General features: G+C 46.2%; 1 protein-coding gene across 2 annotated transcripts in view; it reads right to left on the reverse strand.

Moving 5' to 3' along the window:
* The window catches only part of Ccdc12 (coiled-coil domain containing 12), a 48,046-nt gene that overhangs the window by 23,143 nt on the left and 10,294 nt on the right, over positions 1–14,609 (reverse strand). The gene's annotated exons all lie outside the window — the stretch shown is intronic.

The raw sequence follows: 14,609 nt of genomic DNA on the forward strand, positions 1-14,609 counted from the left end.
GACTGGTATTTATTTCTCCTTAAGTATTCATTCAATAAGTCAGGCAGTGTGGCGTACACCTGTAATCCCAGCAGCTCAAGCAGGAGGATTGTGAGTTCAAAGCCACAAATAGGACTGGGGATGTGGCTCAGTGGTCGAGTGCCCCTGAGTTAAATCCCTGGTACCAAAAAAAAAAAAAAAAAGTTCAATAAGACTTTAGTGATGCCATCTTGGCCTTAAAAGTTTTCTCTTTGAGAAGATTTTTAGATATAGGACTATACAGATTTTCTGTTTCTTATTGAGTCAGCATTAATTTATGTCTTTCAAGGAATGTGTATTTCACCTACTGAATTTGCTGGCATAAAGTGATTTATATTATTCCCTTAATACCCTTTTAGTGTCCGTGAGAACTGTGGCAATGTCCACTGACGGTGATAATTTGTGTTGTTTTCTTTTTTTTTTTTTTAAATACTTGAATTACTTCTCAAGTTCCATTTATATATTTATGTGGTGCTGAGGATCGAATTCAGTGCCTCAAGCATGCTAGGCAAGCACTCTACCACTGAGCCACAACCCCAGCCCTTTTGTTGTTTTCTTTATCGAACAACTACTAGAGCTTCAATCATCTTGGGACACCTTAACTCTTCAGACTTGATATTTTAGCTGTGGGTTTGCTCCTCATTCTCCTTTTTCTGGATGGAGCCCTCACTAGCTGAGTACCCCTGTCCCGGGATGGTACAGAAGTGACGGGCAGCATAAATCCACATTGCTGCCTGAATGGAGGGCCACTATCAAAAGCTTGATCATCAACCAGACAGATATGCAGGAGAGGGAGGGAGGGAAAAGGGAGGTTACTATGTTGTCTCCTGCTGTCATTTCCCCCAGATTAACACTAAGGCATCTCTTCCCTTGACTCAGGCCCTCAAGGATTTCCAGTGTACTCAAAGAAGCAGACTTAGAAAATGTAATTCTGAACTGGGTATGGCAGTGCACACCTGTAACCCCAGCAACTCAAGAGGCTGAGGCAGGAGGAGTACAAGTTGCTAGCCTGGGCAACTCAGAGAATAAAACAGGGTTGGGGATGCAGCAGTGGTAGGGCACAGCTGCATTTAATCCCCAGTACCACACACAAAACCAAAAACCAAACAAACAAAAAAACCATCTGTGCCGTGAGTGGTGAGGAAAGCTTTATGGGGTGTTGGCACAGGATAGGTGTTATCAGGGAAAAAGGTGACCCTTAAACCAATTCTAGATGTGGTTACCAGGTGGCTAAAGAAAAGAGAACTTTCCTGAGAGTGGTAACTACCCGGCAAAGACACAAGAGCAGAGCAAGGGCATGGTCATGGTCTGCAGAGCAGACCCACGTGGCTGGCCCAGCCAGGACTGGTCTGGGTCAGAAGAGCCCCAAATCCTTCCCAGGGCCTTCCTCTAGTGCTGCAGGGGGCAGAGCCTAGCAAGAAGGCCACTCTGAAAGGGCACTCAGGCAGTCTACCTGCTGAGTGGCACTGATTCACAGGAGGAGAAAGACCAGGACGAAGCAGGATTTCCACTCCTGCCTGGACTTGCCCCAACCTGCCACTGTTTGTGGGTGTGTGGAGGGTGGAGAGGGTTTAAGAGAGGGCTGGGAACTATGCTCAGGGCAGTTATGCCAAAGCTGAAGGGCCTGAGTTGAGGGGATGAGGGTAAGTCCCTCCTTCACTGGTATAATTCCCAAAGACAGCTTTTAGTTGTTGCCTGGGACTCTCTCCTTTCTAGAAAGGGATAAGAGAGGCAGCAAAGAGTTTCGAGAGACATTCCAACAGCAGATCTAACCTCCTCCAACCTTTAGCCCATTCCCGAAGCAGCTAGATACCCAACTGGGAACACTTTGCAATGCCCAGATGGACATGCCTCACTGCACAGGCCTGCTGTCACTTCCATGGGAGTCAACCCTCTGCACAACAGTCAAGAGAACACAAGACCTCAAGCCCTAGTCTCCTAAGAAAAGATCAAAGTTTGAGCCTTTCCAAGTCTAATTTGAGCTTAGGGTGAGGAGAAATCAAGATGGGTATCCAGTGCCTAAGGATGGGGCAGGAAGGGACTGGCAATGCTGGGGCAACCTGGCAGGTCCTATAATTTCACCCTGTTGCCATTCTCAGGATCAGGGCAGCCTCATGCTGGGGTGGAGAGATTTCCTGTCTGGGTGGCAGCACTGGGAGCTGTGTTCCAAGAGCACTCAGTGGTAGGGCAGCTACCAGGAGACTGACTCACTGAAGATGGAATGATAAGCCCTAGGCTGAATGTACCACACCTGGAACCAGAAACTAAAAGCTCCTTAGTGGCCAGAAATAGGAGAGCGAGGCTTTGATTCTGCTGGGCAGGTGCGATCCCATTGGGCTATAGTGCTCCTCACTCTGGGTTCCCTGTATTCAACTTGCTGAGTGTCCACTGTGTACTGACCAGACCATAAGATCCTTGGGGGCAGGCACTAATCTAACCCATCTGTATCCACAGTCCTGACCCAGACTATCAGGAATTGTACGTTCACTGGTACAATGTGGTAGAGTGCATGTGCCTAGGGAAAGTCCTGGCTCCATTCCATCCTGGCTGTGTGGCCTTGGGCAGGCTGTACCACCTGGCTGGCCTTGGTTTCTAAGAGCAATCACAGTGACATCATAGCATTATTACAGGAAGAAATGTTGAGGGATGAACGAGAAGAGCCTGCAGCTTAGGTAGATAGGTAGCAGTGTCTGAGGGGCAGGGAGAATCAGGTTGGGGCAGACAGAAAAGGGCCACAGAAAGGCAGCAGGGCCGTGGGCCCAGATGGCATGTCTCTTGTGACAGGCAATCCTGCAAGCAGACAGAGCTGCTTCTTAACACCTGTGTCATCAAGATACCAGAAGTGTTAGACGATGTGAGTGGGGGAGACAGGTCACTGACTCCTTGTTCAGAGCACTGCCAAGAGCCAGGCTCAGAAAGTGTGGCAGGGAAAGCTGCAGACCATTACCCAAGAGTCTAGAGCCAGCTAAAAGCCACAGCTCTCCTCTGGCTGCAGCCATCCCCTAGAGCAGAGGAAGAACAAAGGGCAGTGAGGAAGCTGGAGATAAGGACTGGAGATAAGAGCGGAACCAGGTCAGGCAGTGGAAAGAACAAGGCTGTGGGGAGACAGGGAGGAGTCAGCAACTTGGGTCCTGCCACTGACTCACTGGGAGAAGGCAAGCGCCTTTGACAAAAGAGGTGGCAGTGCAAAGTGGACAAAGAGAAAGGGTGTGGCAGCTTTGAGGCAGACTAGAGTTGCCAGGGCCTGTCAAGACGTCCTTGGCAGTAGAAAAGAGGGCCCCCCCTTCGTAAATGAGAGGCACAGTTGGTCCCATCGTCCAGACCCCATCTTAAGGCCAGGGCAATGGCACGCAGAGCCCAGGGCAGCTCCTCACTAGCCCATCACACAGCTGCAAGTCAGAGGAATGTGGGGAGCTGGCCCCAGGCCAAGTCTAGTCCTATTATTGCCACAAATACAACTGGGAAACCAGCCATAAGTGCTCCATGGAGCACAGCTGATAACTCCACCAGAAGATTTTTTTTTGTTTAATTAGCCCACAAATATTGACTGGTCCCCGTAGTGCTAGGTACTGTAACACGGGTTACTGAGGATAGAAAGAACAAATCAGCACTAGCACCAAGTGGTGGTGGGAGGCTATGATTCCCCTGGGCAGGCTGTGATCCCATTGAGCTGTAGTGCTCCTCACTCTGTTCATAGCAGGGTGGGATCCCCTCACCTGGATGCCTGGATGACTCCATGGTTAGACACAGTTCAGGTGCAAGAAGGTGCAGTTTTCTAGAGTAAGAATCTAGAGCTTTTCAGATTCTCAAGGGTGGATGGTGATCTAAAGGGGAAAGGGACAGTATCAAAATCACTTAGGAGAGCTGGGATTGTAGGTAGCTCAGTGGTAGAGCACTTGCCTAGCATGTGTGAGGCACTGGGTTAGATTCTCAGCACCACATATTTAAAAAAAAAAAAAAAAAGCACGGAGTAATCCCAGCCGCTAGGGAGGCTGAGACAGGAGGATCACGAATTCAAAACCAGCCTCAGCAACAGTGAGGCACTAAGCAACTCAGTGAGATCCTGTCTCTAAATAAAATACAAAATAGGGCTGGGGATATGACTCAGTGGTTGAGTGCCCCTGAGTTCAATCCCCAGTACCTTCCTCCCCCAAAAAAGCACTCAGGAAGGGTGGTGGCTTTTAAGGTGGCTGGGGAAGGATTTCCAAAGTCACCTGTCCTGCCTCTTCAAGGGTGAATGGGAATGGGGACACAAGGTGGATGTGGAAGGGCAGCATAGGGAACTCCTAGCTCGAGGCCCCTCCCACTGCCCAGGGCTTCACCCCCACCAGTTCCAGCAAGAAATAACCCTGTGGAAGGTCATGCAGAGAGCTGAGCAAAAACCAGTCTCGCTCCTTTCCTTCACATGCAGCTAGACTAGGCCAGTTCCTCTGGGTGGCCAGTTGCTCCAAGATGCTCCAAACTCCCCACCCCAGACTCCCTGGAGGAAGCACTGTGGTATGGAGGAAGCCCAGGCAGCAGGCCTGGAACAGCAGGGGCAGGTAAATCATGATGCCATGCTTACCTGTGATGGGGTCCTGGGCAAACTGAGGACCTCTCTCAAGCTGCCTCCTCCCCCGTTGAGGTGGAGTTGGTGCAACTTCAATAGGGGTGTTTGATATTAAAATAAGGCAGTCTAGGTCCCCATCTGGTACAGGACCATACCTGATGCCCACAGTGGTATGGACAGGGGAGACAGGGAGGAGTCAGCATTGGCATTCTGGAATGTTCCAAGTCCAGTTGTTAAACAGTAAGGGGCCTGACTCAAACCCTGGTTCTTGCTGCATCCCTCCCAGGAAACCAGAATTTGTCTGTTACATTCCCAGCCTTGACTCAAAAAAGCCCAAGAAAGCAAACAGCCAACTGTTCCTTGCTGCCACACACTCCAAGAGCCACAACAGGTTTAGAAGTACCCGGGTGCCTGGGTCCTGAACCATGCTGGAATACGGAAGGATCATTTACTGTTAGACCAACCAGCAAAGAAGCTGATCTATACCTGCCACTGCTTAAATGTGGTAACATTCATATGAATGGAATGCATTATCCTTTTCGGATAGTGCTTTCCTGTGGGGCCAAGTTTCTACAGATTGTTCACTATTAATCTTTAAAAATGAGGCTTAAACAAAAACAGCCTCAGTGTCCAATCTTGGATGAATGATTGAAGAAAATGTGGCATGTGTATTCACACATATGTACACACATGCACAATAGACTGTTATTTGGCCTTGAAAAAGGAGGAAATTCTGTCACTTAAAACAACATGGATGAACATGCAGGACATTATGCAAAATGAAATAAACCTGGCACAGAAAAAAACAATGCACAACCTCACTTATATGTGAAACTGAAAAGCATTAAACTCATAGAAACTGAGAATAGAAAGGCGGTTACCAGAAGAAGGGGAAAATGAACAGGGAAAGGGAAGATGCTGACCAAAGGGCATAAGTTCCAAACACACAAGAGTGAGATCTGTGCAGTCATTAATAATATATTATAGATTTCAAAATTGCCAAAAAGCATTTTTAAACATTTGCATCATCAAAAAATGGTATGCCGGAGGTGATTGATATATTAATTAGCTTGACAATGGTGTTTTGTTGTTGTTACTGGTAATTGACCCCAAGGGTGCCTGACCACTGAGTTACATCCCAGCCCTTTTTTATTTTGAGACAGGGGTCTTGCTACATTGCCAAGGCTGGCCTCGAACTTGTGATCCTCCTGCCTTGGCCTCCCAAGCTGCTGGGATTACAGGCATGCACCATCACACCCAGCTTTGATTTAATCTTTCTATAATGCATATAATGTGATATCAATATATCACACTATACTCCATAGATACAATTATTATTTGTCAACAATACTTTTTTTAAGATTTCAAGAGAATTTTATTTTTTCAATTACATACATTTTAATGAGTGACAGAGTGCTCACAAGACAATTGGTTCTGAAACAATTCTGAATTATAATAATGGTGATGGTTACTGATCATTCCACTCTTTTAGGGTAATTCTGCCAACAGGAGATGGATTACATTCTATCTCCATCTGTGTAGTTAAAAACACCCATGCAACAAGGCAGAAAGTGGTTCCACTAGCTAGCACTGTAATGCCATGTTTATCATGAAAATCTGGTGAGTGTTTTATGTGGCTCTGTCTTGCCATAACTGAGTGCATATCTGGCCAAGGGAAACATCATGAAGGTATGTCAGGATTGCAGTTGGTTGCAGTTACTGGTCTTAAATTAGTTGCAAAGAGACCTGACAATGACACTGAAGCCCAGATGCTCTCCTTAGAATGTTCTAGATTCAGCTTCCAATGGTGTAACAGAGGGCAAAAAAAGAAGATGGTGGACCTGCAACTCTGGTTTGTCTGTTTTTAACAATACTTTTTTTTTTTTTTAAATGAGACTCAAATTAAGAATGACTCCCTCAGGAATGAGTGATAAGAGGCCCCAGGCTAAAAGAAGAGGTAGCACATCTGTGAGGATTCTGCAGGGAAGCCACAGAATTTGTAATTAATTTGTAAACCCATCACAAACCTCCAGGACAGCTGAAAGATGGTCAGTGGGTTTTGGCACTCTCCCTAGCCATTTTTAACAGAAAGGTGTTCTTCCCATGACTTCTAATGATAACCACCCCAAACACTTGTCTTTACCTGAATTTACCTGATATTTGTCATCAGTCTTCCTTCTAGACTGAAAGGTCTGAGAGGCCTATCCACCACTGTTCCCCTGTAGGTGGCACACAACAGCAGTTGGGCCAAAACTGAATAAACAACCAGGAGAGACAGGAGACTCGAATCAATTCCCCATCTTTTTTTTTTTTAAGAAAGAGAGAATTTTTTTTTAAATTTATTTTTCAGTTTTCAGTGGACACAAAATCTTTATTTTTATTTTATGTGGTGCTGAGGATCGAACCCAGTGCCCCACACATGCCAGGCAAGTGTGCCACTGCTTGAGCCACATCCCCAGCCCTCAATTCCTCATCTTACAGGATGGAGCCTCTTGTCTGAGCCTCCCACTGTCAGACCATTTTAATGACAGCATTAACTATCATTAGCCTTGTTGCACGGGTGAGGCACTGAGGCTTGGTTATATCTAACTTAGGACTATGCTAGTCATGAAGGTATGACAAGATTGGGTGAAGCTCAACAGCGTGGGAACAGAGACCATTAAAAGCCCCCAGTTCCACACATCTGTTCATTTATCCTTTAGTTATCTTTTCTCCCCTCTCCTCCAACAATTTTTTCTCTCCTGCAAAATTAACCCTACCCACTTCTTGGGCATGTGGTAGGGATAAAATCTAACTAAGATCCACAAAATTGGAAGATATCCTATTATCCTATTGGAAGGTGAGCTCTGGGGAGACCTGGACCCAGCTGTCATTCATTTCAGTTCTACTGTATTTCCTACAGTATCAGCTATCCTTTTTCTTAAGGGTTAACAATACGCCAGGCAAGTGATTATTCAACTAACTGAACAACACTGACATTATTGAATATAATCAACATTATTCAATGACTGTTGTCAACATTAGCCTTTCTGCTTTCAGAGATGAGAAAAATGGAGGAGCAGTTTAATTAAGTAATCCATCCAGAGTCACAAAGCCCGGGGTTGCCAGGACCCAAATGGTAGGTACAGCAGTCCTTCAAGCCTCGGCTATTTCCCTCTAGAACCCCCACTTTGCTCTGGCCTGTCCCCTGCCCCCACCTGGCACACTCACGCATCTACAACCTTTCACAAGGGTAGAATCACTCTTGAAATGAGGTGAGTTAAGAGATATAAAGAGTACCATTTATTACAAGGATAGGTATTACCAGCCAACACCACAGCCCTGCAGGACCACATCAAATTCCTAACATCTACATCATGCCATGGCTTACCCTAAAATGCTTAGTCCTCGCCCAATGCACAGGTGTCAAAGCTCCCTAGATCTTACCTGAACAGCAGACTTGTGGAAACCTGACTTCACAATCCCACGAAGTTCATCTTGTTGATTGATATTGCCAAGCTACAGGCTTTCAAACAAGCCCCAAAGGGCAAGTCTGCTCTTCCCTGAGGAAAACTGCAGCCCAAATACTCCTAAATCCTTGTGCCTATCTAGCTGCTTCTGGGTCTTCTCATTTGGCAGATAAAAAAGTGACTAAAGCCAATCTGTTGCCCTCAGAGAGCTGGATGGAGGAAGATTAAGGGGGAGGCAGGGAAGGGACAATCACCACACAGCAAGCACCACAGGTGCCTCGGCAGTACAAGCACAGGGGAATGTGGAGCCTGAGTCCACTTGGAGAGCAAGTGAGCCACCAAGTAGGGAAGAGAGAACATCCAGGCCAAATGGGCAGGGTAGGGAGTGCTGGGATCACTGGAAGGAACAGGTGATAAAGATAAGCCCTGCATCAAAGAGGAGAGAGTAAGATGACATTTACCCCACAAGCACTGAGAAACCAGCAAGAGCCAGATGTAGTGGGAGGCAGCAGTTGAAGAGGGAGGACAGGTAGGGCGGTGGCAACAATGTGACTAGATATATTTATAAAGATCATTTAGCTAGGGCCAGAAAGGAAAATGCAAAGGTCATTGGTTGAAGCCACTGAAAGAACAAGCGGATGTGGGTTAGGAAAGCTACCTTCATACCCCAAAGACAGCAGAGGGCAGCTGCCTCTGAGTCTTTTTGGAGGGACAGCCCCTTCCAGCTTAACAGCATCATGTACTGATAGTAATTAGTTCACACTGCAACAATGTGCCCACCAGGACTCTGACCCCCACAACTACCTGTGGATCAGATATCATCATCCTATTCAACCAGGTTCAAGAAAACTAAGAGACTTAAAAAATGGCTCACAGCTAATAAAAGATGGATGAGCATGTAAAGTGAGGTTTCCTGTCTGCATCACGCTTTCAAATAAACAGCCACAGTTTTGCTTTCTGCACAACTGCCAGAGATATGTGACCACGTCCATTCTTAGACCAAATGAGAAATAAACATATATATATGTATGTATATGTATAAATATATATGTGTGTGTGTATATATATATATGTGTGTGTGTGTGTGTGTGTGTATATATATATATTTAAAAACCCACAGTTGGTTGCGCTGCAAAGGCTCAGATATCATCTAGTGCAGGGTGAACTATATCCAACCACAGTGCCCACCAAACCAGAATCTTCCCAGGTAAGATCTGGGAATCTGAAGGTTCAGTGGGCAGCCTACTCCAGGGTCATAACTCTAACACATGACCCAGTTGAAGAGCCTCTCAGAGCACATCCCTCTTCTTCAAGTTGGTAACCCAGAGGAGGAAGTGACCAGCTGCCTGAGGGCTACTGTGGTTCAGAATAGACTCTGGACATAGAGCTGCAGGGAAACACTCATAACGCATTTATCCAGAGGGACAGAGGTAAAGTGTGCAGCAAGAGAATGGGAGAAGCTAGTGCAAGACCTCAGGTCTCTGGACCTCAAGTCGAGTGGTCTGCCACTTTACCACATCACCTGGAGTGATGCAGGAGATGGACTGAAGTCTGGGTTCCCCAAGTCTTCCTGTGGGCTGTTCAGTGACTGAGCCCTGCTTCGTTTGGGAAGGTTCCACATTGAGCTTTGGGGGAAGAAGGACCTACTCTGTACTACCAAAACCAAAGGTGTCCAACACTCACTTTCCCAGCCTGCCTTGCGGCAGGAAGGTGACTCTGGCATTATTGCTCCATCTCAGGATGGTGGGGGTGAGGTGGGGGCTGGCTTCTCTCTGAAGGCAGTTGCAGAAAGGCTGATTAGAATCTGATCCTAGGGCACAGAGGCGGCAAAACAAGCTTCAATGCCCAGCACTTAAGACGGTAATGGTCTCCTCACTGAGCAACTTTTCAGTTTTTCCATGAATGCTGGGCTTCTTTCTAGCCAGGTACCTCCAAGGCTGGCTCTCTTTTTAAAAAAACAAACACACAGTGCTTTGTTTTCTTCTAAAATCAACCCAAATGGATTTCTGTTGCTAGCAACTAACTGCCTAGGCTACGTGTGGCCAGTGATAGTAGTAGCCTGATAATGTGTGCAGCAGTTTGTAGGGGTCAAAGTTCTTATCTTTTACAGTTTGTCCAATCATAGGGAGACCCTGGGAGATGCAGGAAGAGAAAAGATCCCAAACCCACGCTGCAAATGGTGAAGCCAGGGCTCGGGATGATAAGTGCTCTGTAAGCCGGTCCCAATAGGCTCCCCACATCTAACCACCGCAAAGGCCAATTGCTGATGCAAAGCCCTCATCTGACCTGGGGGCCATCTTTCCATTCCCTGCATTGCAATACAAACTGAGCTTTTATGAAATGTACTGGGCCCCAAAATGAGGCACTCAAGTTTGAAAAGCAAAATTCTTTACAAGTCAATTTTCAGATAAATCAGAGTTTTACAGAACAGCAAAGTCTGCTGAAGATCCTAGGAAACCAGAAGCTATTTTAACCTCTGATCAGCTGCTTCTCAAAGTATCACAGTCTGAGAAGTAAAGGTAAGACAGCTGTCTCCTCTCTGGTGTGATCCACAAGTGTTAATATCTAATTAAAATCCAAATTTAAACTACGAGTCAGAGCTGGCACATTTATTTGTGGGGGAAAACACTGCTTAAACAAGGTCTTATAATCCTCACCTACACACACTTCTTTGGAAAACAAAGCACTTTTTTTTTTCTTCTTGCAGTGCTGCAGATGAAACCCAGGGCTTCACACATGCTAGGTGAGCAATCTACCACTGAGCTACATCCCTACACCAAAGCAAAGCTTTTTTTTTTTTTTTAAGCCTATGTGCTCAGCTGAAAGGTTGATAAAGCAAAGTCACATGTACCTGTTGTGGAACTGCAGGTGAGTTGTTTGGTTTCTCAGAGGTTCAGTTTCTTCAACTGCAAAGTGGCATTAAGCAAGGGACTATATATGCTGTGACAGCTCTGCAATGTGTCCAGGTGAATAAGTCCTTGGTCAGGGGCTCACCACCTTCATGACAATAGAGGCTGAGGTTCCTGCCTGTGTCTTCAGGGTGATGCCCTCCCACCCCCCTGCAGGATTATATATCAGATCCTCCCATTCATGCCTCATTCCTTCAATCAGAGCAGCAGTGTCATCCAGAGAAAGACCCAACCCCTCCCTGGCCAGAGTCAGAGGGCAGACCTTCTTGCATGCACAGAGTAAAAGTCCAAGCAAGACAAGGCAGGCACTATGTGCAGGGGCCAGGGAGGAGGAAGGAGCTTCTAGGGCCCATCTTCCTGAATTCAGACCCTTTCCACTCCTGCCTGTTCTGCTCTTCCTCTGCATAAAAATCTCTCCTCCTCTTCCATGTCCTTTACTCAATCTATCCTTAATTATTTTCCCTGCATCTCTACCAGGCCAGATTCCATGAGTGTCACAGTATGGATACAGAATCCACAAGAGGACACGATCCATAAGCCAACCAAAGAGAAGAAGTGGGGTACATGCAACCATACTGGGTTCAGAAGCCCCCAGTCCATGCAGCCACTGCATGCAAGTGTCATAACCACACCTTGCAGCAAGTCCTCCCTCCAGGACGCAACATCCCTCCACTGTGTGGGCAGCATATTGTATTATAACTGATGGTACAGAGGCCAGCCTCCTGGCTGGGCCCAGCCTCACCTCGCTCAAAGCAAGAGCCAGCCAGCCTCACTGACTTCATTCCCCAAGCTCAGTGCACAGTGGCACTCAACAGTAACAGTGATGACAGCCCCATGCCTGGCAGATGAAAGCCTCAGGAGAATAACTCAAATGCTCATTCTCACTCCCCTAGGTAGGAGGAGGCTGCCTGTGACTTGGACCCAGAGCAGGAAAGCCTGGCCCACACAGCAAACACAGGTACTTTTTTTTTTTTTTTTTTAAGGATCCAAATTACCTGGCAAGAAATCTAGCAGATGCCCTGCCCTAAAAACAATGGGAGCGAGGAGACAACTGGGGTTGTGGCCCAGTGGTGGAGCTCTCGCCTAGCACGGGCAAGGCCCTGGGTTCAATCCTCAGCACCACTAAAAATAAATAAAGATATTGTGTCCAACTACAAAAGAAAAAGAAAAAATAAATAAAACAATGGGAGGGGACGGGGGCTAACCTTAAAAGGACAAAAGTGTTTTGCCCCATCCCTCACATTTTCTCTAGACAGAGCAGCTCTTCAGAACACTGAATCAAAACAGCCCCGGAGTGTAGATTTTACTCCCCACAGGGAGTCGTCACCACAGCAACTGTTCTTCCTCTTGGAACTCTGTCAAGAGTACAAGCTGTTGCTTCTCTCCAAAACAAAATCGGGGAAAAGCTAGGGCTCTAGGGTCAATGGTAGGGCCCTGCAGGAGGAGGGCCGCACATGATAGAAGCACAGCAGTCTCCACTGGAGTCTCCCAGACCTCTGACCACTGTCTAGACCCTCCCAGCTGCTTAGGGAGTGGGTGGAAGGGTTGTAGCTATGGAGGTGGGGGGTGTTGGGGTGTGAAGGTGTGAGTTGTGGGTAGCGTGGGGTGTTGGGGTATATGAGAAGTGAGTATGAAAGGAGTGAAAGGTGCTGTGTGGGGAGGACTTTGGTGACAGGGCTGGGAGAGTTCTGTCATGTTGTGAAGTTGGGGGAGCAGGAGGAGATGTAGGGTGCATTGTCTGCAAGGAGGAGGATGTGGGGAGTATGCTGGTGTATGTTCACGTGTACATACATGCATTAGAGGTGGGCTGGGCTATGGGGTTGTACTGTTGGAGGTGTGTGGGAAGTATGTGGGTGCAGGTTGTGGGGAGGTGTTCCTAAGGAGCCCAAGATAAAACACGGAACACATCTCTCCTGACAACAATGAATTACATGAAGTGCATTTCAATTCCGTATTATAGTTCTCAGTGTCCATTCTAGAAATCAACCAAATCCTGGTCAAATCGTGTACAGGGTTCCACAGAAAACCACCACCTAAACACACTGCCCATGTATGAAACAACTGACCTAGAAGCAGCTGTTTGAGGCAGCTCATCTTTCAAGTCAGAACATCTGTGATCAGCTGGTTCACAACATGGACAGAGTCTGGATGGCAGGTCCAGAAGGCAGCCCTGAAGCCCTGGCTTGGCAGTTCCTGCTCTCCCTTGAGTCTAAGGTGAGTCCTCCTTTTGGTGCACAAAGCCCAGGGGGCTCAGAATCATGGGATGCAGTATACCCAGTACTGTGTCACCTCTGTGTGGCACCTTGGACATGACTGAATATTTTATTAAAATAATCCTCAGGCTGGGCACAATGGGCACACCTATAATCCCAGTGGTGCTAAGCAACTCAGTGAGACCCTCTCTAAATAAAGTATAAAATAGGGCTGGGGATGTGGCTCTGTGGTCGAGTGCCCCTTAGTTCAATCCCCAGTACCAAAATAACAATAATAATATTTTCAAAGTTGTCCCTGCCTTTAAAGAGCTGCTTATCTACTCAGGCTGGCATGAACTGAGGCTTAGTAACATTTCAAAAAAATTAGCAGCTGCTATTACTACTGTTATTATCATAACTGTGATTATTATCAAGGTGTTGGGGGAGGTTAATAGCACTATCAAAAACACTGCATGCCAGCCATTTACAAGGAGATCATCGTCCTAAAAAAATGAATGCCAAATAATAAATACTGCTGAGTCACTGGTATCTATATATAGAAAAAAAAAAGAATCTCAACCCTACCTCATACCACACAAAAGTAAATATATTCTATATAGTTTAGAGATATAAAGGTAAAAGGTAAAATAATAACAGTTCTAGAATATACCATGAGAAAATATCACCATGACCTGGGTATAAACAATTTCTTTTTTAAAAGGGCTACAAAATATATTAGGTAGCTGAAAATAATAAATTGGACTACATTTAATAACTTCTGTTCATCAAAGAATGCAATTAAGCTAAGCCTATAATCCTAGTGACTCTAGAGGCTTAAGCAGGAGGATCCCAAGTTCAAGGCCAGTTTTGGCAACTTAGCAAGATCCTATCTCAAAAAATAAAAGGGCGGGGGATGCAACTCAGTGGAACAGTGTCCCTGAGTTCAATCCTCAGTACCACAAGAAAAGAAAAAAAAAAAGGAGGGGGGTACAACTGAAGCATGAAGGTCAACACCCAGAGCAGAAGACAGTTGTTGCAATGCAAATGAACAAAAGATTCAAAGAATTTTTAGAAATCAAGGGTCAAAAATAAAAGTCAGTCAAATCCAATAAAAAAGAGGAGGACAAAAGACTTGACCAGGCACTTCACACAAACATGAAAAGATATTCAACTTTGTTATTTAGGAAGGAAATGCAAGTTTAAACCACAAAGGGATACCACTACACCTCGCCAGCACAGCCTACATGAAAGAGACCAACCACACCAAGGACTAGAGAGGAAGTCTCACACACTGCTGGTAGGAGTATGAAAGGCTATTGCCATTTTGGAAAACTGGCAGGATCTATCCTCTATATGCCCTGTAACCTAGTAATTCCACTCCCAGCATAGAGCTAACAGGTATGTGTACATGTGTTCACCAACACACTTATGTACAAGACTGGGAACAGCACTATAATCCGTAACAGCTCCAGGCTAAAGACCCAGAGTGGAA

This window comes from Marmota flaviventris, chromosome 1, assembly GCF_047511675.1.
Source record: "Marmota flaviventris isolate mMarFla1 chromosome 1, mMarFla1.hap1, whole genome shotgun sequence".
Classification (NCBI taxonomy): Eukaryota; Metazoa; Chordata; class Mammalia; order Rodentia; family Sciuridae; genus Marmota; species Marmota flaviventris.